The sequence below is a fragment of the Lissotriton helveticus genome, chromosome 2_2 (assembly GCF_964261635.1).
Source record: "Lissotriton helveticus chromosome 2_2, aLisHel1.1, whole genome shotgun sequence".
In the NCBI taxonomy this organism is placed as follows: Eukaryota; Metazoa; Chordata; class Amphibia; order Caudata; family Salamandridae; genus Lissotriton; species Lissotriton helveticus.
Genome location: NC_136060.1, coordinates 151,784,255 through 151,810,023, shown reverse-complemented (window position 1 = coordinate 151,810,023; position 25,769 = coordinate 151,784,255). Strand labels below are relative to the sequence as shown.

The 25,769-nt window shown below is 42.8% G+C and overlaps 1 protein-coding gene across 2 annotated transcripts in view; it reads right to left on the bottom strand.

Annotated features, from left to right (window-relative positions):
• Positions 1 to 25,769, bottom strand: part of GABRA2 (gamma-aminobutyric acid type A receptor subunit alpha2) — a 567,584-nt gene that overhangs the window by 386,125 nt on the left and 155,690 nt on the right. Inside the window, exon 1 of one of the 2 annotated variants that reach the window (XM_078678236.1) lies at positions 2,577 to 2,661. The exons of the other annotated variant lie outside the window; for it this stretch is intronic. The gene's annotated coding sequence lies outside the window, so the exon portion shown is untranslated. Of the gene's footprint in view, positions 1 to 2,576; positions 2,662 to 25,769 lie in introns of those variants that run through there. 2 annotated transcript variants of the gene reach the window in all.

The window sequence follows — 25,769 nt, the reverse complement described above, 5'->3', positions numbered from 1 at the left end:
CAAAACTTGTTGAGGATGATTTGGGTTTAATACAATATTGAAAGCTCTTTGATCTTACCAAACTAACAGCGATCTACCCTTGTGCACAATGTATAATTTTGCAGTGGTTTTTCTATTCAGAAAGCACATTTCAGTTTCTACATACCCCAAAACAGGTATTTCTTCACCGCAATACCCTTCAGGTATTACATCAGTAGATTGTAACTCTTCCAACTTACTGCCTAAACTCTCCCAAATAGATTTGTCAATGATGGTAAATGGGGAACAAGAATCTGCCCAGACTTGCACATCTTTGTCCCTGATTTTAATTATACATTTTGGAGGACGATAGATATCCTGTTTGTGCGGATCACATTTAAGAACTTGGTTAGACTCTATGACCATTACTACTACACTGTCATTTTCACAGTCACTGTCATATGACATGTCTTCCATTCAAGATAAATTGGTTTGATCTATAAGATTAACAGATTTAGAGACAATGGAAGATCCAAAACTCTTGCACCATCTCGTTACATTTGTGACATCTACTCTGGATAGCCGGGCAATAATTAGCATCAGCTGTGTGTTTTGGACTACCACACCTGAAACAAATCTTTGATTTAAATTTAGTATTTTCTTGTTTGTTATCAGGAATAGGTTTTTCCACAACTTTTTAAAAACTTTTTTTATGTTATGTACCGTTTCATCACCTTGCACAAGATCCAGAATGGTCAGGACACAAAGACTGATCTATTTGTTGCTGTTGAAAAGGCACTTGACAGGACTAAGTGGAAGTTTGTACTCAGGATGAACGCAGGTCTACATATGAGTCACAAATGAATAAACATTCTCACAGAATATCTTGTAAGTGGTGAATTAATACAAAATTGATTCACAATAATCTTGCACAGATGTCCTCTGGCATTGCTGCTCTTGATATTGATGCTAGAAATGCTAACCTCATCCGAAAGGGTAAACAAGAGAGCATTAAATGTACAGATGGCAGTTGATGAGATAAAACAATGAGATATACAGATGACAACATGCTCATATTATCACAAACAAAACATGAATCTCGTCTGTCTGGTTAAAAGATTAATTTCGGAAATGTTGAAGTGCTACACCTAAACTGGTGTACACCAAACATTCTATTAGGACATGATAATCTCACAAGAACATACAATACATGCATTGTGGCAGCCTAAATCCACTACTGGGTGCAGCAAAGGTAGAACTTGAACACTTGAATATATTTCAACTCACAATATAGGCCAGGAGCAAGGTAATTATAATTACTGTGGTGACAAGAATAATCTATAAACGTTGAATTATGCCTTCATCAAACCCTTGTGTTTAACTGGTATTCAGTTAAACGAGATTACCATGCAAATAAAACAAAACATATGATGTAGGAAACCTCAGGTAAGCATTTAGGGTTCAGTTAACAATCTCTGATGTACCAGGAGCACCAGTTTTTAGGATGTCAACTGGTGTGATATAATTTGTGGGCTTTTTATGTTGTTATGTATTGACTTTGCAACTGTTTTATTACTGCTAAATACTTTACTTTGCAACTGTTTTATTACTGCTAAATACTTTACATATTTCTTAAATTAAGCCTGTCTGCTCTGAGCCATCGCTACCACGGAATTGAGCTTGTGTTTAAATTGCTACAACTGTGTTTTACCCTGATAGCTTTGCAGTTTTATTCCTTGTGGTGGACTCTTATTCACCCCAATGAATAATTCACTTTCTTACAACAAGTGAACTGTAAGTGCTGGTGGGGAAGCCTAGACTTTAGCGAGATAACATTTGACTTGGAGCTCAATGGCTGTGGAAACATTTCTGATTTCTGGAGGCAGCAATAAACCTCGAGGAGAACACATCAGTAGTATATTCTCACCTGCATCTAAAGCCATCTTTGAATCAGTCCCATAATGAATATCCTTCAAGCAAGAAACAACTTGATAGCACTAAGGGACAGGAGGAAACTTGCAAGATTATATATCAAAGATTCAAAAGAAAATCTAGATCAAAGATACTGTATGAAAGACGTTACGAGGGATGCCTGGAACGATCAACCACTGAAGAAGTTAATAATAAATAATCCACATTTGTATAGCGTACAATCACCCGTTAGGGTCTCTAGGCGCCGTCGGGAAGATTAAGCAAGCTATTGCCCAGAGTCGCATGGTGCTGGGCTAACCTGCCGCCGGAGCCGGGGATCGAACCCTGATCCCCAGATTCCAGCGTCAGTCGCCCTGGCCGCGGCGCCACACCTCTCCCACAAGTTAGACACACCTCTCCCACAAGAAGTTAGACAGCTATACCACTAGCAAGAGCCAAACAGTGAATCCTGGGAAATGGTGTGCAAAAATAAACCCCAACATGTACCTATTACTTACTGTTATATTAAGAGGCAATAAAAAACTCAGTTGTGCATTGTGAGCTCACTGTGCCATAGAGCGTGAAACAAAAGAATTAAAATGCATGAAGGATTGCTTGTATATCCGTTCAGTCGAGAGTCGGTTGTCCTAGTAGTGTGGAGCAGGGTCAATATTGATTCACATAGGTTCTGTTACTATGAGTATTACCTCCTTTCCGTTGCTGCTCTTCTCAGTCTTCTGCTTCCCTGCCAGATTCTTCCCAAATCCAATATTTCACGAAGACTAGTCTTTTATTCTTTCCTTCCCTACTATAATGGCTCCTCCCAGCCCCCAGGCACTTCCTGATGCATGCTAACTGCAAGCATTTTTAGTCTCCTTGGAGCAAGTGAAAAGAATTTAATGATTGATTAGTGTTTGTTCTAGCGTGCCCAGCTTGGCTGGAAGTGTTTCTACAGTATACTGAGGCTCCCTGCACTTTTTGATCATGTGCTGTGTTGGGGTAGGGAGCAAGATGTTGGGGCCAGCTTTAGTGGGAGAGACCCATACGTTTATTTGCAAGTCTAACACAACGCTCTGTTCTAGGAGAGTGGCAGAAAGCAGGGGCCCCAATAATTTGATTTAAACAGGGTAGGAACATGGGAAAAGAGGGCAAAAAAACTAAGAATAAAAGCTTGTTAAAGGAGGGGCTTCTGTTTATAAAACCTCAATAATTAGTGGGGAAATTATTTAATTGTTGCTCCCTTATAAGGAGCCAGTCGGGCACAGCTGTTTGGCATACAAAGTGCAGCCAAATCAGTGCATGCTATACTGATGGGGGAGTCTCTGTAAATCACAAAGGAGCATAAAAAGAGTGCTCAAAAGTTAAGTCACCAGGATCCCCTGCTGAGACAGAATCGGAGCAGGTGGTGTTAGAGTCTCTGATAAAAACAAGTGGTGAATCCTGAGTTGGTTAAACCGCAGGATAAAATACAAAGGCTGGACTCATAGCAAGTCACAAATGAAGATGATGAAAGGAAAATACATACAAATCCGTCAGATGGTGGAGGTGACGTCTCCTTTTAACAGGAGTAAGAAGCACCATGTGCAGTACCCAACTCCTCAGAGGGATGCGCTTCCTTTCCACGATGTAGTAAGGCCATAATTCTAAAAGATCAAAAGGATTTTTATCAAAAGATTAACTTTGGACCAGTCAGAGGTGAACTTTTCCCCAGTCCCAAAGATGAATACAAATACAATGTTGCCCAGCATTGCGTCCACTTCATTTCAGGCTTTGAAGTAATCATTAATCCCCCATGCTGTGGACCTTAAGGTGAAAAGTGCCATCAAAAGAGTTATTCAGCATCACACTTTGTTCTGAGGGCTAATACCTAAGCTGTGTATGCGACACAGAAGTAGCTGAAAACTTTTAGATACTCTGATTGTTTACAAGAAGTAAACATCTCATGGAGATTTTAGGGAAAATTGAACTTCTTGCTCAGTTCTTGTCAGACACTTTTGACTCTTTAGGGGCAGAATTCACAACATCCTTGGCAGGGATAGCAAGTGGAAGGTTTTTGTAGCTAAAACATTTAAAGATGAAGCAATCACAGAGGTTCTTGAATCATCTCCATTTTTGACAGACAAACTATTTGACTCCCGACTAGAAATTATTAAAGAAACATATTTTTCATTTCCATTCCCTCCTGCAAAAAAATATATTTTTCAGAAGAAGCTGGTACACTCTTACAAGAGAATATATGTAATTTCTGAGACAGGGTCCAGGGTAGAGGGACTGCACTTTTAAATCCCAACCATATTATGACAACCAGAAGCCTGGAAAATCATGACCACATGGGCAGTAGGAGTTCAGCTCAATCATTTTTATCCCAAATGGGTGTGACTTGTGTCAAACAAGTAGTCCTTGGAGGTAATAGGAGAGAGGTGTGAAACAGCAGAATTTGAAAGCCAACCTTAAGACATTATTTTTGGAGTACTCTGATGCCAAGGAATCCAGAAAAGAAACAGGGAATGTTGGAAGCAGTAAAGTTACTGTACCAGAAAACATCCATAGTGCAAGTACCTGAATCTAAAAAAAGGTGTGGTGTTTATTCAGTCAATATCTTGCTACCAAAACCAGATAGGAAATACAGGCCACTTCTGCACTTAAAGTGGCTCAACAAGTTTCTGCAGTATACACCCTTGAGAATGCTTATTTTACAAATAGTGATTTCAATTTTATCAAAACAATCCTTTTTTACAAATATGCGTTTGCATATTTCCATGCCTCAATTACGGGTGGGAGAACATTCTGTTCCACCTCCGGAAATGGCAGAATTTTGGCCACTTTGCATTACTCTTTAAGGCAGACTTTTTGCCAAATTCTGTCAATTGTCATGTGGTGGAATTTTTCTAATGTGAGGCTCCAGACTATGCGAGCTCGAGCATGATTTTCTAATGTGGGCGTTTTTTTTTTTTTTGCAGAGTTTTTATATAGCGCGAACTAGACCCGAACCGAATCAGGTTTAAGAGCGCTTTACATATTTTTTTCCAGTTATGTTGCATTTTACGTTTCCATTTTAGGCACGGGGAGATTAAGTGATTTGCCCAGAATCACAGGAGATTTTGGCGTCGTTACCGAGACTCGAACCCAGATCCCCAGGTCCGAGGTCGAGCGCCCTAGCCGTTAGGCCAACTCCTGACGAGTGGTCATGGTCAGAGTGCTGCCATATGAGTAAATTTGCGGGTGCTAGAGTAGATTTTCTACTTGAGGGGCAGCAAAATCAATTCAAATGGCAATGGGCTCTTGCACAATGAATGGTGTAGTTCACACTATCTTTCTGCACTGCTCATGCTACCGCCACTAAATGGCACGGCGAGCTGCAGATTTTTCCCCCACCGCTAGAATTGTGTGGAATCTTGAGATTTTCTGTAACTTTGAGAAATTCCATTGAGTGAAACTGCGAGTATCGGTCACCCGTAGTCCCAATAAGGGAGGACAGCCAGAAGTTCCTGAGGTTTGCAATTAATTTTCTTTTTTACAAATGCAAAATATTCATTAGTTTACTTGTCTTGATTACTGGTTGATTTCTGATGCTTCCTGTATTTTAAAGTGAAGTCCAGTTTGAAGGATGTGTGCAGCCATCTAGAGGTGCTGGATTCATAGTGAATCATCAGAAGTCCAGTCTTACACAAGAACAGTTAAGGACATTCACTGGGGTACCTATTGACACACAGAAGGAGGAAAGTGCCCAGGCTGGAGAACAGGAATACAGACAAATACTGTTTGTTGCAAAGGCCTCCTGTGCCCTGGGCACCCCCACATTTTTGCTGTCTGGTACTGGTGGCAACTGACTCAGACTGACCCTGGACTCTGCCTAACCAGGCCTAAGACCAGTGTTATGCTGTAAGACACTTAGAAAACAGTGAAAACACCTACATACAATATGGATCACTATGGTTCAGCATACCCCATAATGCAGCACTGCTTTTAAAATTCAAATTGTGCCCAAACTCAACTTTGGTGTTTAGGGTACTTAAAAATTTATATTTATAATGTTTGGGCCTGGTTGGTACCCCATGGTCTCACCTAAGTGTCCCCGGGGTAGGGGGTCAGGTATGTATAAGGTGAATCCTTATAAAAAAGGATTTTTATATGCCCTAGTGTTCGTGAGATGGCACATTTCACTCTCCACATTGTAGTAAAGTGCTTCCCAAAATTGAATATTGTGCTAGGAGCACTGTGAAATGAGGATCTGCAATATTTGTATAAATTCAGAACCCCTAAATTCTTTCCTAGTTGTTACAGGGGTGGGGGGTCCTGTAGGTATAAGCAGTGTCCTAATAAAACTGGTTTATAGGCCCTGGTATTGGAGAAATTGCCCAGTTAATTTTTTCATTGCTGATCCCCAGCCCATATGTCAACAATGGAAGAGGTTATTAGCTAATAACTGGAGAAATAAAAGCCAGAAAAATAGGATTAAAGGACTCAGTAGAATGGTAATGACAAATTCAACGCAATGGTATTGTTGAATTTCTTTTTTAAAAAGTGCAGACAAGAAGTTAAAAGATTTTCTTGTCTGTAAGCCAAAATTCAACCCTGATTGGTCAGAGATAAGTGGATTCGCCTGACTACTTTGAAGAGGTGATGAATGACGCCTGGGTTTAGGAAGCCTCTCGGGGAGGCGAGGTTGCTGAGCCAAGGGGAGGGGTAGTAAATAATGCTCTTCAAGGGAAGGAGGAGACAAGCTAAATACACCAGTTTTATTTACAACTCTTCTCTTTGAACCAAGGCAGATGCTAGGCTTAAGAAAAGAATGAGCAGATGCCAGGCAAAGACACTATGGAGATTAGCCATCCTGGGGGTGTGTTTAGCCAGATCTTCACTCCCTGCTGAAAATTCTGACCTATTGAATTTTGGAAAAATTGAGTTTTCTAGTGATATTGTTGTGCCACACTTTGGAGGAAGTGGTCATGGTCTGGGGTGTTGCCCTGTACCTCATTGGACAGGGGTGCCCTCCTGCTTGACCCCAGAGAACACTGAATACATATTTGAGAGGGGCAGTGCATCTCAGATCTGCTTTTTGAAACCTAAGATAAACAGAAGGGCCCAAGCTGAAGAATTTAATGTGCATTCACCAGGCCCTGCACTGTGAAGAGGGCACCTTTTGCACCATCTGAAATGACAGCCCTGTGGATAAAACCTGCTTCAAAAGGACCGAAGAGTGGACTCTCTGCAAGCTACAGGTTAACTGAACTTATCTGGGCCATCACCACAAAGAATACTCAGCTTGTGGATTTGTAAGGGTTTTGTTCAAAATGATTGTGGGAATTGAAGTCCCAAACTTTCAAGGACCCTCTTGGAGATTCCAGATTTGTATTATGTGTTGTGTCCTACCTATTTACTGATTTAGTATGTTAAAATTATTTAAATACCTGTCTTTGAAGTTAAGCCTGCCTGCTCACAGCCAAGCTACGAAGGGTTAATGTTAAAGTTAATGTTAACTGGTATTTGTATAGCGCATATACACCGACAGGGCTCTTAGCGCATTGGAATAATTTTCTAAGACCTATTCTGAGCCCGACATCGTATCAGTGGCATTATTGCCAGTGATAAATGCATATCTCTCACTTCTAATAATCCACTTTCCAACACTGTTCAGGTAACATCACTACAGTGGACGACATCCCGAGTGTGGGTGAGGATTCAGGGATTAATGTCAGGAACATGGTTGTGGTCCCACAAGGGACATCAGCATTTGAAATATGTGGCTTATCCTTTGCTAGATCACTTATCTCCAATGTCTCATCAGAGACATCAGTATTTGAAAACTGTGGCTTATCATTTGCTAGCTCACTTGTCCACAGTGACAAAGGAAAACAAGTAGTTAATTCCAGCTTCAATGAAGTTGAAGGACTACTTAAAGTAGTAATTGAATCTGGCAAGTTTGAGGAAAGGTGTTTACATTCAGTACCTGAGTGCAAGAGTTATAAATGACACAAGCAGGTTGGAAGAAAGAGGAAGTACGTCAGTGTCTGAGAGAGGGACCGCCTCCAACTGGAAGGGGTTCATGGCAGTATTGTATGCCCTTCAGAGGTTTGCACCACATATAGAATACACCTCAATGCTGGTAAAAAAGACAACTGAGTGGCAAATGCCAATGAGCAAGAGGGGGCATGTGGAACAGGGAGGTGTTGAAGATAGCTATTGAGATTTACACATGGGCAGAGGTTCACCTGTTAGAATTGTAAACAAATGCATATTAACAACAAATCCAGTAGTCTATTTAGTTGAACAGACGACAATACAGACTTATAACATGAAGAGTACTACACAAAGATAAACAATAAAAAAACAGACCCTCACGAAAAATAGTATTTCCATCAATTACCAGAGTGGTCAGTGTCATCATTTGGATATCCTTCCGCCATCCACTAGTCCACTTTATTCATAATGCAGTAGCAATTTATATTTCATCTGCGTCCTGAAGAAAGCCTATGACAAATAATCGATAGGGCTGAAACATGTTGACCGCATTGTGAGGCAGAATATATTTTCTAGCTGCTTTTGCACTATTTTTAATAAGGATTACAAGAGATATGTTCAATTAAAGTGTGTTTTCTCTTCTAAATCCTTTTTTAATCTCACACACATGCACTGCACTTATGTTTACCACTGTATTGTTATAGTTATTTGAGAGCCTGTCTCTCTGTTGTTTCTTTCCTTCTGACCTGATCGAAACCTATTTCTGCATGGTTTTCCTCTATGACTAAGAGGGACTAATGGATGGCGGAAGGATATCCAAAATATGACACTGACCACTCTGAAAATACTATTTTTCGCGAGGGTCTGTTTTTTTTGTTTATCTTTTAAACAGACTACCGGATTTGTTGTTTTCATTCAAATATTTCTTTGGGGAAGTAATCCGATTTTGGTCTATAAACATCCCTAAGACCCTTCCCCACATTATTTGTTTGTTTAACAAATGCATATTCCCTAAGTGGAGAATATTCAGGCAGGTTAAGCCCCAATTTACCAATCTCAATATCAAATCATCTGAACAAGGAGACATGTCAGTTGTTACTGGAGACATTAGGGAGTGCATATCTGATCATTACCCTTCTGCCTTAAATCTGAACAGAGATTTGGCATCAGGATGTATGGGCAGTGAACACAATATCATCTCCATGGTTGTCAAGGATTCTGTTTGCATTGCCTTCAATACCTCTCTTTACGAGGGTATTGCAGAAGATTCGTGGAGAGCAGGTACAAGAAATCCTGGTGCTCTGTTTTGGCCAAGAAGTCCCTGTTTGCTATTGCTGACCCTGTTAGCAGAGGGCTGATATCTTCAGCTTTCTCTTCAACCCTTAAGTCTCTATCCCGGTCAGTGGTACAGTTTAAGACTTTGTGTCACACAGCTTGGAGATTGACGACAGACCTTCCAGGGCTTAGGGTGGTCAAAGGCGGAAGGAATTAATATGCAGTGCCTTCAACTCTTGCATTGTATGCATGCAATTGAGAAATTTTGGAAGTTCTGTGAAAAGAATAAAAGTAGATGAAAGGACTTGTGACCAATTTCCCATTTTTGTTTTTTTTAGAAGATGCTTTTGTGTTATGTCTATCTCCTTTCATGATGTAAGCTCATTGGTAGGTGGTTAATGGTTTCAGAGAATGATAAGGAAATATTTCTAAGAGTGTTCCTTGAAAGAGTTGTAAGTTGTAAAGACCAGTGACCCATTTTCCTACAGCTACCTGGGATTTGTCTGTTGTTCGTAAGGGTTTGCAGGAAAAGCTGTTGGAATCACTGGAGTTTACAGACATGACTTGGGCCTTGGCGAAGGTGGTATTTGTGTTGGCAATAACATCAAGCAAGAGATTAGTGTGACAAAAACATTGGTTATTAAGTGTCCATATCTAACATTTCTTCAAGAATGAACAGTGTTGAGACCTGATCCTAAGTTCATACCTAAGGCTCAGAAGCAAGTTCAGTGTTCACAGTGTTTTGTTCTGCCAGTGCTAGATGATGTTATGAACTCAGCCTTTCTGAGTCATTAGACATTATGAAAAATGTGGTGCTTTATTTGCCCAGAACTAAATAGCTGTGTTCTTTGAACATTTTATTTATAGCTTATAGGGTGGCAAATAAAGGAAAAAAGTGGTGACTACGACTAAGAGTAGGTGGATAAAACAAGCCATCACTCAGGCTTATGTTTCAGCTGAGTGTGTTATATAAGAAGATGTAAAAGCGCGCCCTGCCAGGGCAGTTTCTACATCCAGGGCAGAGTCAGCTGGCCTGACTCCACAGGAAATATGTAGGTCAGCTACTTGGTCCACTCCTAACACTTTCATGGCACATTATAGGTTGGAAGTAAATAAGGATGATTCTTTTAACTTTGCTACACGGTGTTGAAAACTGTAATGCACTAATTGTTGACAATTTCTGTGATTTATTGGAGTGGATATATTGGATGAATAAAGTCTATGTGAAAGATTATAGGTTTCCCACGAGCATTGTGTATATCCTCAAATATTATGAATAGGACGAGGAGCAATGTTGAGGGGTTAATGAAACTATTACTCACTGATAATCTTCCTTTTTCTAAATCAGGAGCTTGACATTCCACTCAGACTACCGTCCCTCCCTCCCATCATGACATTGATAAATGTTGCCTGTGACCACAGGAAGTGCTTGGTGGCAGGGAGAAACCTTAAGAGTAGTGAGATAAAGAAAAGGATTACTCTTTTGGGGATATTGGACATGGGAAGGTGTTGAAGGGGAGTAGAGCATCACATATTAGGAGTAGGATGAGGAGCTCTTGAATTGTACTAATGAAGGATACTAGTGACTTACATGTTCAATAGAACATATGAGGTGAAACTAATGCATCGGAATGCACAGAGAATAACCATATTATGTTTGCTTCATATGTACTGTAAACTGCAGAAGTGTCCTTAATGCACATGAAGCATCCACTCCTCTCCATGTGGTGGAACCCAACTTCATAAATGAAATGCAGTCATTTAATATAGTATTCTGGAATAAAAATATTTATAATTAATTATAGAATCAGGGAAATGCATGCTAATTGTATGATTCCAGTTACTGTAACTGAGAATCTTAGAGCCCCATTCACAGAACTAACTTAGGACAAAATCCTAAACTTACTACCATTTACTCATTTTGGTATTCACAGAAGGCACTTACTCATTGATGAGTAAGTGCCTTCTGTGAATACCAAAATGAGTAAGTGCCTTCTGTGAATACCAAAATGGAAGAAAGTTTAGGATTTTGTCTTAAGTTAGTTCTTTGAATCGGGCTCTACGTCCCCAATTACAGAGACAACATCTTTGGTAGGATTCTGTTGAATTACGTGCCTTAGTCAAAAAAGCATATGTACTTTTCCTTTGCGTGATTTCCTCTGAAGACTGAATTACAAAAATAGCTATTTCAACCAAAAGGCAATGGTGAATAAAATGTTCACAAAATAAGGTTCATTTACAACATTAACCAGTGCAATTACCTTCTTTGAAAAATATCAAAGGGCCATTTATAAGGGATGGGTTATTTTTCTTAGTATGAGTTCAAAGTGTTATGAAATTGCACTTGGCTAATTAAAACCGAAATTGGAATGTATATATATATATATATAAACCCTATTACGCGTTTTCTGGAATTTCTTTTCATCTCCTTGTGCTCGATTTTTCTTTTTTATACTAAATTTAGTTCAGAATGGAACGTTGCTCGTCTTTGATGATTAATAATAGCACCTTTTCATCTTCATCCTAGGTGATAACCATTTTGTTTCTTGACATACGCTAATCTTTACCAGCAATCTGCAGGGAGAACCCATTTTGGGCTAGGTTGCAAACTGCACTCAGAAAGAACATGCTAACTTCCAAGACTCAAGCTGTTATGTTCGGGAACAAACGTGGCACACCCTCTTGTAGGACGGAGAGAAAGTTCAGACGATCTAACCTACATTAATTCACCATACCTCTACCCTTGTCCCCAACCCCACTAGGGTTCCAAGTTGGCTACAGTATGCAGAAATGCGGATTTAACTGAACATGTTGGGCACTATCTATAAGCCCGTTGTTAAAGCTTAAAAGCACGAAGTGGTCCCTATTGCACTCTAGAGCAATCTGGTGATTATGTTAGATTGGAGGATTGATTTGTCTCATCTAAAAGGACTATGCTGGAAACCTGCATTAGTATTCCAGCACCGCATGGCTGGCACTATTTCATGTTTTTGGGGTAAGTTAATGAGTGACAAGTAGGTTTGTGCATATTTGTTGTATGGCGCTTTATTGTGGCTATGATGGGTCCTGCTATTATCTGTTTTGCTGTGTATTATTTAAGTTTGATTTTGCTGTATTTTATTGCAATTGTTGTGTTGCACTTACTTTCTTCTCTACAGGTGGAAAAGTGAAGAGTTTCCACACGACAGATTCCGGCCTCTGTGGACATGGTGCCTCCTGCAAGAATTCTTCTTCAGAAGATACTTCCTCCTGTTGCTGCTGCTGTCCAGATGCCATTTTGTTTGATATTTTTTGAAAAACACCCAAAAAACAAGCAAAAAGGGCTCTTGTAGGAAAAGAGATGTCTCTCTAAAGATGTTCCAACAAGAATGATTAAAATGGGTGGGGTCCTTTAATAGTTACAGTGTAAAATGTTATGAAACAATTAAATCTTTTTTTTTAGGTCACATGAGATCCGCACACTCTACGCTCACGAAGCACGCACCCGAAGCGACTTTGCAAAAATATATATTCAAAAATAATATAAGTTTATTATAAGTACAAATATATTATTTTTATGAATATCTTAGATAATCTCTTGCCCTAATATGTTTATTAAAGACACATACATATCATTTTAGAAGATACATACACATCAATTGGTGCATGTAAGCGGTGGTTGACTTAATTGGGTCCAGGACAAAGTAGCGGTTTCAGCGGTGGCAATGGCGTGCCGACAAAAAACGGCTATTAGTCAAAGTAAAGCGTCCCGTGTGAATCGGGAGTCTCTCCTTGCCACTGCGGGGGCCGGTCTCAGTAACTTGACCGATTTGACAAATGAATCGTCTGCAGCCTGGCTGCACCAATTGATGTGTATAGTCAGCAACAGCCCTACGGATTAATTCCTGATTTCACAACGAAGATTTATCTTCAATATCCAGACCTGGATTCTGCCAACCTATTTGAAAGAGCACAGCTTTCCATTTAAGTAACCAGTGTCCTGATGAGGACCTTTAATCATAAAGGTTGAAACGCCGTCGACCCTGCAACGCCAATTGCGGCTGTTCCTTTCTTTTTTTGTTTGGTCAATTTGTGAATAATAAATGTCTTTTTTGTAGATATATGTAAATAGTGTATTTTGACCACTATATGCTAATTGTTTATTTTATGCCGCCTCACGTTGTCACATAATCACTTGTGTCACTGCGCCGTGCATTCACCTTCACTTTGCCAGTACACTCTTGGTTATTCTTGGTTACTGCAATTTATTTTACCAATGTGCTCTTTACATGCAAAATAATAATTTTGTATTATTACTTGGTCTACCTTGTCCCTTCTTTTCCCTGTTGCATTGTGATTAATTCACTTGTAATTTGTCCGTCTATAAGATATCCTTGTTGAGACACTATATCATTGTTACTAGTACATAATAGGGCAGGGGGAATAAAACTACCTCTTAAAATGCGCCACAGGGCACGTTTGCGCACTGGTGAAGGGATGGGGGCTGAGCTGACGTGTGCAAATGCGCCCTGTGACCCTTTTAATTTGGTGGATAAAGTCCCCTTGAATCCTGAGTGCCCCTTGGGTATAACTAGCCCACCAGGTATCTCCAGGTAGTGCCACAAAGCTGCGTTGCAGAGAGGTGTAAATATGGGCACAGCCGGGACCACCTCTCTGCAACGCAGTGCAGTGGTGCTTACTGGGAGCACCTGGTGGACTAGTTGGCCCCCAGGGGCCCTCAGGATTGAAGGGGAATTATTTCCCCAACTCAAAACGAGTCACAGGCCGTGTTTGGACACGTCACATCAGGCCCCGTCCCCTCCCTTCCCCACTGTGTACACACGCCCTGTGGCTGTTTTAAGTTGGGCTATTAAGTCCCCAACTAGCGCACTAGGTACCTCCAGTAACCACTGTTGCAGAGAGGTGTAAAAAGGGGCACGTCCTGGACCACCTCTCTGCAACGCACCGCAGTGGTGCTTACTGGAAGCACCTGGTGGGCTAGTTAGCCCCCAAGGGCCCTCAGGATTGAAGGGGAATTATTTCCCAAATTTAAAACGCGCCACAGGGCACGTTTGCACAATGGCGAAGGGAGGGGGGCTGAGCTGAAGTGTGCAAACTCGCCCTGTGGCTGTTTTAAGTTGGGAGGTTAAGTACCCTTGAATCATGAGGGTCACTAGAGTCAAAGTAGCCCACTAGGTACCTCTAGTAAGCTCCACAGAGAAGTGTAAAATGGGGCACGGCGTGGACCACCTCTCTGTAAGGCAGCGCAGTGGATCTTACTGGAAGCACCTGGTGGCTAGTTAGCCCCCAGGGGCCCTCAGGATTGAAGGGGAATAATTTCCCAAACTTAAAAAGTGCCACAGGGCGCGTTTGCACACTGGTGAAGGAAGGGGGGCTGAGCTGAAGTGTGCAAACTTGCCCTGTGGCTGTTTTAAGTTGGGAGTTTAAGTCCCCTTGAATCATGCAGGTCCCTAGAGTCAATGTAGCCCACTAGGTACCTCCAGTAAGCGCCACAGAGCTGCGTAGCAGAGAGGTGTAAAAAGGGGCACGGCCTGGACCACCTCTCTGTAACAAAGCGCAGTGGCGCTTACTGGAAGCACCTGGGGGGCTAGTTAGTCAGGATTGAAGGGGAATTATTTCCCAAACTTAAAATGCGCCACAGGGCGCGTTTCCACACTGGTGAAGGGAGGGGGGGCTGAGCTGAAGTGTGCAAACTTGCCCTGTGGCTGTTTTAAGTTGGGAGTTTAAGTCCCCTTGAATCATGCAGGTCCCTAGAGTCAATGTAGCCCACTAGGTACCTCCAGTAAGCGCCACAGAGCTGCGTAGCAGAGAGGTATAAAAAGGGGCACGGCCTGGACCACCTCTCTGTAACACAGCGCAGTGGCGCTTACTGGAAGCACCTGGGGGGCTAGTTAGCCCCCTGGGGCCCTCAGGATTGAAGGGGAATTATTTCCCAAACTTAAAATGCGCCACAGGGCGCGTTTCCACACTGGTGAAGGGAGGGGGGGCTGAGCTGAAGTGTGCAAACTTGCCCTGTGGCTGTTTTAGGTTGAGAGTTTAAGTCCCCTTGAATCATGAAGGTCCCTAGAGTCAATGTAGCCCATTAGGTACCTCCAGTAAGCGCCACAGAGCTGCGTAGCAGAGAGGTGTAAAAAGGGGCATGGCCTCTGAACACCTCTCTGCAACGCAGCTCCCTGGCGCATACTGGAGGTTCCTGGTGGGCTAGTAGGCCCTCAGGGACCCTCAGTATTGAAGGGGAACTAGTTCCCCAACTTACAACTCGCCAGCAGGCGCATTTGAACAATGATGAAGGAAGGGGGCGGGTCTGAGATGACAGGTCTGCAAACACGCCCTGTGGTGCATTTTAAGTTGTGGAATTAATTCCTCTTCAATCCTAAGGGTCCAGGCGGCCAAGTAGCCCACCAGGTACCGCCAGTATGTGCCAGAGAGCTGCGTTGCAGAGAGGTGTTCAGAGGCCACACTCCTTTTTGCAAGACTCTGCAAAGCAGCCCTATGGTGCTTACTTGAAGTACATGGTGGACTAGTTGGCCCCAGGGACACTCAGGATTGAAGAGGAATTAATTCCCCAACTTAGAACGAGCCACAAGGCGTGTTTGCACATATGTCACCTCAGGCCCCACCCCCTCTCTTCACCACTGTGCAAATGCGCCCCATGGCGCATTTTAAGTTGGGGGATTAACTCCCCTTGCATCCTGAGGGTCCCTGGGGTGCAACTAGCCCACCATGTACCGCCAGTAAGCGCCACAGAGCTGCGTTGCAGAGAGGTTTTAAAAGGGGCGTTGCCTCAGAACACCTTTCTGCAACGCAACTCCCTGGCACATGCCTGGACAATAATAAATGGATATAAAACAAAGAAGGTTCAAGACTATTTGGAAATACCATGGTCAGGAAACAACAAGCAAATCCTTCTCAAAGCAAGATTTGGAATCCTTCCGGGAACCTGCCACCTCCCGCCTTGGAAAATCTCTGAAAGGAGTTTAATATGTAGACTATGTAACAATGGAAAGGAGAATATTGTCCACCTGCTCTGTATTTGTCCGAAATGAAAGGACAAAACTACTTAAAGTCCCTTTTAATGTACGCGGAATACGATCATGTAGGCAAGCCCTGAAATGTTGTCTTCAATCGAATAATATAGCTATGAATGCTACCTTTGTAAAAATGTTATTAATGGTAAAAACAAAATTAGCAGACTAAGTCTTAAATGAAGTATATTAATGATATATTTTTAATGAATTTTATGATGAAAGTTTTATTGGTTTTATACTAAAAGTATTTTTGTAACTATATATTGTAAGATTTTAAATAATCAAACAATAAAGTATTTACTTACTTACTTACTTAAAAACTACCTGGCACATACTGGAGGTTCCTGGTGGGCTAGTTGGCACCCAGGGACCCCCAGTATTCAAGGGGAAATAGTTCCCCATCTGCAAACGCACCAGGGGGTGCGTTTCTAGAGTGCTGCAGGGAGGGGACAGGGCTACCGGCGCGATGTCGGTGTTTTGTAATTTTTTTGTTTTAAGAAGGGGGCTGTTAGACCTGACGTCATTGGCGTGAGTCTCCCTTCCATTTTTGACGGATTGCCTGCTCTGTTTTGACCTATTTTTGCTGGTTGTATGTTTTGGGCCCTGTGCCACTGCTAATCAGTGACACAGTGCAAGGGCTCCCTATGTTAAATTGATACACTGATTGGATTCCATGATTGGCTTATTTGATCTACTGTCAGCCCCTAGTACAGTGCACCAGGTGTGCCCAAGGCTTGTAGAGCAAATGCTGCTGATGGACTTGCAGCACTGGTTGTGCCACCCACAGAAGCAGCTTGTAAAGTGTGTCTCAGGCCTGCCATTGCAAGGCCTGTGTGTAGTCTGTGACTACCATGTCGACTTGGCCAAGTGCACCCACTTGCCAGTCCCTAAACCTTCCCTTTGCTTCATATTAGACACCCCTATGGTAGGCCCAAGGGCAGGGTGCATTGTAAGTATAAGGTAGAACATGTTCTGATGTGTGTAGCATGTTCTAGTAGGGAACTACAGCCATTTTCGTTTTTCACTATTGAAGGCTACCTGTTCTCATAGATTAGAATGGGCAGTGAAGATTGTTACATCCCTACAATCCTAACTGACTCAGGGAACATGGTAGAAATTCGAGTTTAGTATGCCTGAACTCAGAATAATAAAATACATCTTTTGGTAAAGTTTATTTTAATATTCTGTTTGCAAATACCACTTTTAGAAAGTAGGTATTTGCTTGCCTAACCATTTGAGCCCGCCTCTGCTGACTTGTGTATTCCTTGTCTGGGTTTGTGTGTGACAGGGCTGGTGAAATTCCAGGAGACAGTCTGAGACAGCCCAATGGTGATTAGGGAGATTTACATCCAGATGGGAGGGGGAGAGTGCACCTGGGACCTGAATAGGGCTGGGCCTTCCCTCCACAATGCTGGTTCCACCCCCTGTGGCTTGTCTGATGTCTCTGCCCTGCACAGTGAAAGGAAAAGGGGAATCCTGTCAACAGAGTACTCCAGAGCTGCATCTTCCCTCCCCTGTGCTGGCTCCACCTCCTGTGGGGCGTCTGATGTTTCTGCCCTGCACAGTGAAAGGAAGAGAAGAGTCATGTAAACACAGTGCTCAGGAACTGGTTTAAACTAGGCAGAGGCCTCTCTGCCTTCAGAGAACAAAGGATTTTTTGGTATAAATATTGGGACCCAGTCCCACAGACTTTAGATCACTTCTGGAACAAGAAACCTTTCTGCCAAGGAGAAGAACCAAGGAAGCTGCAGGAGGTTGGACTGCCCCTCTGCCAGTGTGCTGTTTGCTGGGTTGGCCTGCAGTGGTTGCTTCATTGCCAAGGGAAAGGAGAAGGAACTTTGTAAGGACTTTCATCTACAGAATATTCTCCAAGGGCTTGAACTGTGCTTGCCTCCTGCTGAAGTCTCAGGGCCAAAAGACTTCACCTCCATCTCCCTCCTGAATTTCCTTGCTGGGAATTCTGACTCCAGTCACTTGCGTGCCGCGGGGAGCTGGAAGCGCGACGCATCGAGAAGAAGCGTGTCGCCGCCGCAGCTGAAATCATCGCAACGCCGGAGAAGCGAGAGTTCGTCGCATCTCCCTGGAAGCGTGTGTTCATCGAAGCTGTCTGCTGTCGCATTGCCGGGGAAGCGCAACGCATCGAGAGAGCTGTCATCGCATCGCCGGAGAAGCGCATCGCAGGGCCTGTCGCGGCTCCAAAGTACAAAGTCGTCGCAAGGCTGCCAGGGCGTCATCGCATCGTCATCGCATCGGCCTTCAAGGGCGCCATCTTCTTGCATCGCAACTGGATCATCGCATCGGCATCGCATTGCATCAAGGCGCCATCTTGCGCACCGCAACAGGTCGAGAATCTATGCATCACCTCCGCACCGGTAAGGCTCATGACGAGTCCCCTACTCTGCGCAAGCATTGAGGAAGGACGCAACCATTCCCCCGGGTCACGGAACCGACGCATCTCCCTCTTTGCGAGCCTTTTGTTTTACTTTGCGTGCCGCATCCAAGAACTTTGTTGAGAACTTTGTCGCATTTACCATCAACTTGAATTAAGAGACTTTTATCATCTTTTAAGTAACCTTTAGTTTAGTATTGTGGATTTTTGTCATTTGTGGTCTTGTGTTTAAGTCTATATAAAGAATACCTATTTTTTATAAAACCTGTGTTGTGTCCATCTGTAGTGTTAACACTGTATTACTGTATATATTCACACATGCTTAACACACTGCTCCTGAGATAAGCCTGTCTGCTCGTGCCAAGCTACCAAGGGGGTGAGTAGGGGTTATTAAAGAGAGTAATCCCCTTGTCCTGACTTAGAAGTAAGGGTCCCTATTTGGACAAAGGTGATAACCATTGCCAACTAGAGACTCCCGGATCTAACTGGGGCTTTGTGGCCCCCCATCTTTTCCTAATATTTTGGCCCTGGGGAACCCATCCCTCAGGGCCTGACCCCTTTTTCCTTTTTTTCTTTACATAAATCTAGAAAGGGGCCCCTCTCCCGCTGCTATAATTGGTCCCGGGGACCCCATCCCCTGGGGTCTGGCCCTGTCCGTTGGGGACCGTGGGGGGTCCCCAATCCCTCCATGTTCCACCAGCTCTCCGCATCCTGCGGGAGCCGGCTTTGCTTTTCCACATGGGGAGCTGCTGAGATGCAACTCCCGTGTGGAAAATCAATCTGCTTTGGTATTTGAAAGAGAGAGCAGGTTTCCTGCTCTCTCCTCCAAATACCAAAGCAGAGTTTGCTATGGCAGGGCGGGAGCGGCGAGGGTCCTGCCCTACCATAGCAAACTGCAGTGTCCCGGGGGTGAGCACCCCGGGACACTGCTGGAACACTGCTGGTTTGGAGTGTTGACAGCCAATTACCATAAAGCTTGTGATTGGGAGGGTGCGCGGATGAAATATCCACATGGATGTCGGGGTGAAAATGTGCCCAAATTCAATTCATAGTCCAGGTTTCAAGGGTGGGCATGTAGGGACCAGTCTTTCTTGTTAAAGTACTTTCAACTGCTCAAACACATTTCAAAAGGTAAATTACTAACAACATTTTATTTATTTGACCTAATTGACAAACTAAACAAAAGAATGGTTACAAAAACAACTCTGTGTTCTGTTTGTGCAAACATAGAACTACATCTGTTTCTTCCAAGTGACTTACTTCAAACTTGTTTGAATTAGGCCTGGGAGTAATTTTAAAAACTCTGGGGTAATCGGAGTAATTGTGGTAATTCCATCTTATTCTTTGACGCAAACTTATCAATAATCGTTCAATTGCACCGTTCTTGTAATTAGAAGTAAATTGGGAGGCAAATGAGCACAGAAACAGTGAATTTAACATGCTTCATAGATATAGATCTTTATTTTAACCCCTCCCATGCTCATGACGAGCTGAGCTCATCATGAGCCACGGCGCTCCGGTGCGCATGACGAGCTCCCGTGGAACACTCAGGTGCGTGGAGAATTCCCCTCCTGTGCTGAATGTTCCACGGGAGCCAATGCACCTGTGACGAGCTCAGCTCGTCATGAGCACAGGAGCGCCGTGCCTCATGACAAGCTGAGCTCGTCATGAGCATGCGCGCACTGTGCGCGCCCCCCTCCGCCCCAGCACAGCAGGTAAGTAATCCCCGCAGCGAAGGGGTTAAAGAATAGCTACAAGTTCTTATTTGCCCAGTTTTATTAGCAGGACCTTCATCCATCTGGGGACTCCCAGAAGTGTTACCTTATGTCAAGCAGCTACTCATGCTGCTTTTGCATGTAGTTCTTTTTTCTTATCCCAAAATGCACCTTGGATGTGAGTATTTTGCACTAAGAAAATAGCACTAAATGCCAGGAGTAAATTGGGGTAGAAATGTGCTGCTATTCATGTTCTTTTGACTTTAGTGCTATTTCTCAGTGTAAAATACATCCTCGGGTCCATGTCTTGTGCTAAGAAAATAGCACTAAATGCTGAACTACCCTTATTGCATAATCATGTGAAATCGCACATAATTTTGTGGTAATTCCACATGATTACAGTACAGCAAATTATGCCAGATACGCCCACCCCTAGTTTCAATATGAAGGTTTTCTGAATAGCACAAGCAGGTGCAGCTTTCCCCAGTGTGAGTGTTTAATTTAAAAAGTGCTAAAAGTTTCACGGCAATTAGCAAGTGGACCATTGTGTTTATGACATGGTTTAACATATACCTGACATGGACTATACAGGCTTTCAATATACAGAAAATGTTTTCCTATTTTTGACATTTCTATTCTGTAAGCAGTGATTGCTATATATCTGGCAGATGCATGAAATACCCAGCAAATTCTGGAAAGACTAAAATGTTGCCATTATCATGAGAAAACATTTGGAGGCATTGATCAGAAAATACTGAGTAGTACATGATTACGTTTTAAAGGATAGTTACTGTTTTGAAAAAAAGCAAAGACATACACTGTTTTACTAACGATTGGTATTTCCAGCACTGAAAAGTAAGGTCCTAATAATTGGCAAGGCGTTTCTGGTTACATATAATCTGTATTTCAGATCCGAATATAAAGATATTTTTCAAGTCTTTACCAAGAACTGCACATCTGTCCTTCGCTAGATTCATATTCTGGAGTGGTTTTCACACTGGATGAAAAAAAGGATGCTTTTGAAAATAGAGCTTTAAAATGTGCTGCCTTGTAATAAAAGCTTATTGAATCTTCACTCAAATTGCCTCGACTAGCACAACGAATTTGCAATTCATATATGAATTATTCTAATGGAATTTCTCTTAGTCATGGACAGTATTGAAAGTTATTCCAGCACTCACATGCCAGTGTCAGAGCAGGGCACCCAGCACGCTGATGGATCAAAGGAGCGTGTCGTGCTCTCGCTGTATTGATTCTTCGGCTGTAGGGTTAGCACATTTTGATGTAGAAGCGGGAGGATTATTGATGAATGGGCCTTTGTCCTCACTGCTGTATAATCCAAATCATGAATGTAGCTGCAAGAATGGCTATAAATGTGCTGAGAATCAGCACTAATGTCCTCTTTCGTTATTGAACTTGTGAGAACACTTACACTCTTACAAGACGAGTAAGCTAGTACGAGTAATTGTATTCACTGGATACACTTAACAAGAAGTACTTACCAGCACAATTGCTGTTACTGCGACATTGAGATTGTCATGTATTCGTACTAAGTGAATAGCTTTGCCTCTTGTGTTACAGTATGGCACAAGTGCCACGAAATAAAAACGACCTATATTATTTGTATGTTTTGCCACATAAAAATGAATATTTTAATGTACACCCAAATTCATTATTAATTATTACCTAAACACCTTATACAGGACACATTTGTCCTAAACTGTGATTGATATAAAAGTACTGTAAATTCAACGGGATTTACCGTGGTTACTTCCCTACAAAATCTTGCAAGCTATTGGCTTTAGCAAGAGCTACATTTATAGCTCATTGTGAAACCTTTAATGAATAATGGTCTAGTGTAGGGCGGAATAAACCAACAGACCAGAGAAGGTATTCTATGAGTAAGGTAGTATGAGCATATATTTTCAGTTCGGAAACAAATTGGATGTTTTAGTTCTGGAGGATATGAAGCAAATGTAGTAACTTCTTAAGAAAATCACGTTACATAAATGGACGCACCCAGAAGGTGATGGCATCCTAAGTTATGGGGCTATAAGGAGATAACCAGTACCCACTTTAAAAGACATACTGAACTAATTAAGTCAAGTTGTTTCAATTTTCCAATGTAAATGACGTTATTCAGACACTCTTTCTTTAGATTTAAGTTTAAGATTCTTGTGCCATTTAAGGTGAAATATTTCACATAACACAAGAAGTGAAAATGTGCTTGGTTTATAAAATTGCTACTGCCAGGGTTCGAGAATGAAGTTACTTTTCTTGTATGTTACTCCATGTTTTGCTCTTTTATTGCCACTGGCAGATACAGCTTCTATAGCGAGTGTTTTGAAGTAGGCCTGTGTTGTGATTGCTATGTGATTCATATCAATATCTGCCAGCTGGTGGTAAAATGTCCCCTTTTTCATAGAAGGGCTGCTTGTTGCACACCCATCCACCCATTAGAGTGACTTAGTGCATGAAGGAAATGTCTGTAGGAAAATTAAAAATAGGCAGACAGAAAAATCACTACAATCCATTACTTACACTCACAAAATATCACACAATGGTGGGTGTAATGTTATGCAGAAACAAACAGATTTATGACTATATTATCTTTTATGAAATCCTTGCAGTTGTAAAGTCAGCCATTTGCACTTGTCAATCTGATTCAGGAGTTTGCACCTGGATTCAAATATATGGAAATCACAGTAACAGAAATACAATACACATGTGTAGCATTCTCTTTTATTTTTTCACCTTGATTAATAACAAGGCACATCTATGTTTAGAAGGCAAGACGATGAAAGTAACTACATATTTGGCTAGCCTGTTACATATATGATAAGTGGCAGGTTTGTAGTTTTAGGCTTTGATGTAATACATCAGTGCATTTTGGAAGCTGTAAACATCAGCTGCTTTGATTAACCAATGTATATATTAATAATAATCCGGAAAGGGAAAGAATGGATCACAGTGTTTGATGTAGATGCAGTGATCTAGCAAACCTACATTTATCACATGTTTGTATTAATGAAAATAATGTTTTTAATTGCAGTGCTGCATATTTATGATTAAATTAAAAGGTCACAAATGAAAAGTGGATGCAGAGAGCAATGTATTATCACCAAAAGGTAAATCTTAGCCTTTTTTCAAAATGATTTTTATTTGCATTTTTGAACCATATAAACATATCATGCATGTCACATAAGATCGTCCACCATACCCTGCCCCCCTCCACCCACCGCCCACCCTCCCCAGAGTTTCACAGAACATAACACTTCTCGTGGATACAGTGATGTGCCACCTAACGCTGCATTACACATAGTCGTCCACATCCCCCACCACATGTGTCGGGACAGCAAGAAGGACATTCCTCTCCCTTTCATAGCCCCCCGTCTAGACCATAGTATCATCTCCATTTCCCCCACACTCTGCTAAACTTCTCGGGGCAACCTCTAGCTTTATATGTGACCCTCTCCGCTGCCATGTAGACATCCATGCCCCTTCTCCATTCATCTAGTCTCGGGGGAATAGGAGTGCCCCAGGCCCGAGTCACATCCCTCTTGGCCCCCAATAAAGCCAGCGATAGGAAAATCAAGTGTGGGCGAGTCAGATCCACCTCATTTGTTATTCCCAATAGAACCAATTTAGGCTCCACCGGGAGGGCCATTTCCAGTATGTCGCTGAGCTCCCCCAGTATCCTGGCCCAGTATTCCTGGATAACCCGGCATTCCCAGATAGTATGATAAATGTTTCCCTCCGATCACCCACATCGCAGAAAAATTAGGGTCGCTAGTTCGCCCCATCTGGTGTAAGCGATATCTGTCATAGTAGACCCTATGGAGAATTTTAAATTGTATGAGTCGAAGCCGGGACTTTATCGCCACATCCCTAGCGTGCATCAAGGCAGTCTCCCAATCAAGTTTGTCTATCTCCCCCAGGTTTGATTCTCACGCATCTTTCAGTTTCACCAGTCCGTCCGGCACATTATTGATCAAAGTTTTATAGGTCAAGGAAACTAGTTTAGTCGGGACATGCTCCTGCAGCAGACCACCCTCAAGCAGAGCGTACTCCGGCAACGGACCTGAGAGCGCCGCCTCCGCCCTCCAGGCATGACATACCTGCGCATATTTCAGGTACTGAGTGTGATGTAATCCATATTCCACCCTCAGCGTCTGGAAGGACTTCAGAGCTCCCTGTTTCAGCAGGTCACCCAAAACTGAGATACCAATGTCGTCCTATCTTTTAAACCCTTTCAATTTATGTAGCTCCTTTAGCCATGTACAGTGCCAGAGCCGGGTTTGTCTCAACGGTTTTTGCGCCCAGCCAATCCTCCTCCTCGCCCTTTCCCACAGCTCCACAGTCACACGCGTTGCTGAGAGTAGTCTTTCTTTTCCCCTACCGCCATATATGTAGTGCAGACACATGTGATGCGCCATTGTCACCCTCTCCAGTCTATATGTGGGGTGATCGGCTGGGGCATGAAGCCAGTCGTTTATTGGCAAAAAAAAATCCGCCCAGTAGTTTGCCTCAATGTTAGGTAAGGAGATCCCCCATTGTATTGGTTCCTCTGTAGTGTCTCTAGGGCTATCCTGGGTTGTTTCCCCCGCCAAAGCAGCGCCCGGAGCTCTTCATTTATCTCTTTAAAAACCTGTCGGGGAGGGGGAAATACTCATTCTGTAAGGCGTATAAAAACCGCGGCAAGGTTATCATCTTATATATTGCTGCACGAGCTAGAATCGTGAAGCGGAGGGTCTTCCATCTGGCCGCGTCACCAGCGAAGTTTGCGAGGACCCGCTAGATATTTCTGTGATACGAGATTGAACAGTCCTTTGTCTTGTATATCCCCAGGTATGTAAACCCCTCATCCATTACTCGGAGTGCGCCAGGCAGGTCAGGCCCCATGCTCTCCCCCTTGGGGCTGTATAGGATCGACTTATGCCAATTAGTTGTATAGCCTGAACGAGAGCCATAGCGGCCCAACAGGGTGAATAGACGCGGTACCGAGACCTCTGGTTGGGTGACACATACGAGGATGGCATCCGCTTATAGCGAGATATTTTCCTCGACTTCATTACTCCGGTCAGTTTTAAACCCTGTTATCCCTCTGTCCTGTCGTATTTCAGACGCCACTATTCCTATGGTAAGGGCAAACAATAGCGGTGACAGAGGGCACCCCTGTCGGTTCCTTCTCCGTTTGGGAAAGTCCCTTGATAACATCCCATTGACCTTAACCCTCGCTCGTGGGTCAGTATAGAGAAGGTCCACCCACTTCCTAAACTTTGGACCGAAGCCAAACTTAAGCAGCACTCCGTCCAGGAAGGGCCAGTGTACTGCGTCAAATGCTTTTTTGGGGTCTAAAGACAGAAACACATGGAACTCCCTACGATCACACACTTCCATCAGCCAGTTATGGGTCCTCCTCAAATTGTACCTAGTCACCTTGTCCGGCAGGAAGCCAGTCTGAGCCAAGTGTACCAGATCCCGAATCACACTTCTCAGTCGCAACGCCAGAATCGTTGCCAGGAGTTTAAC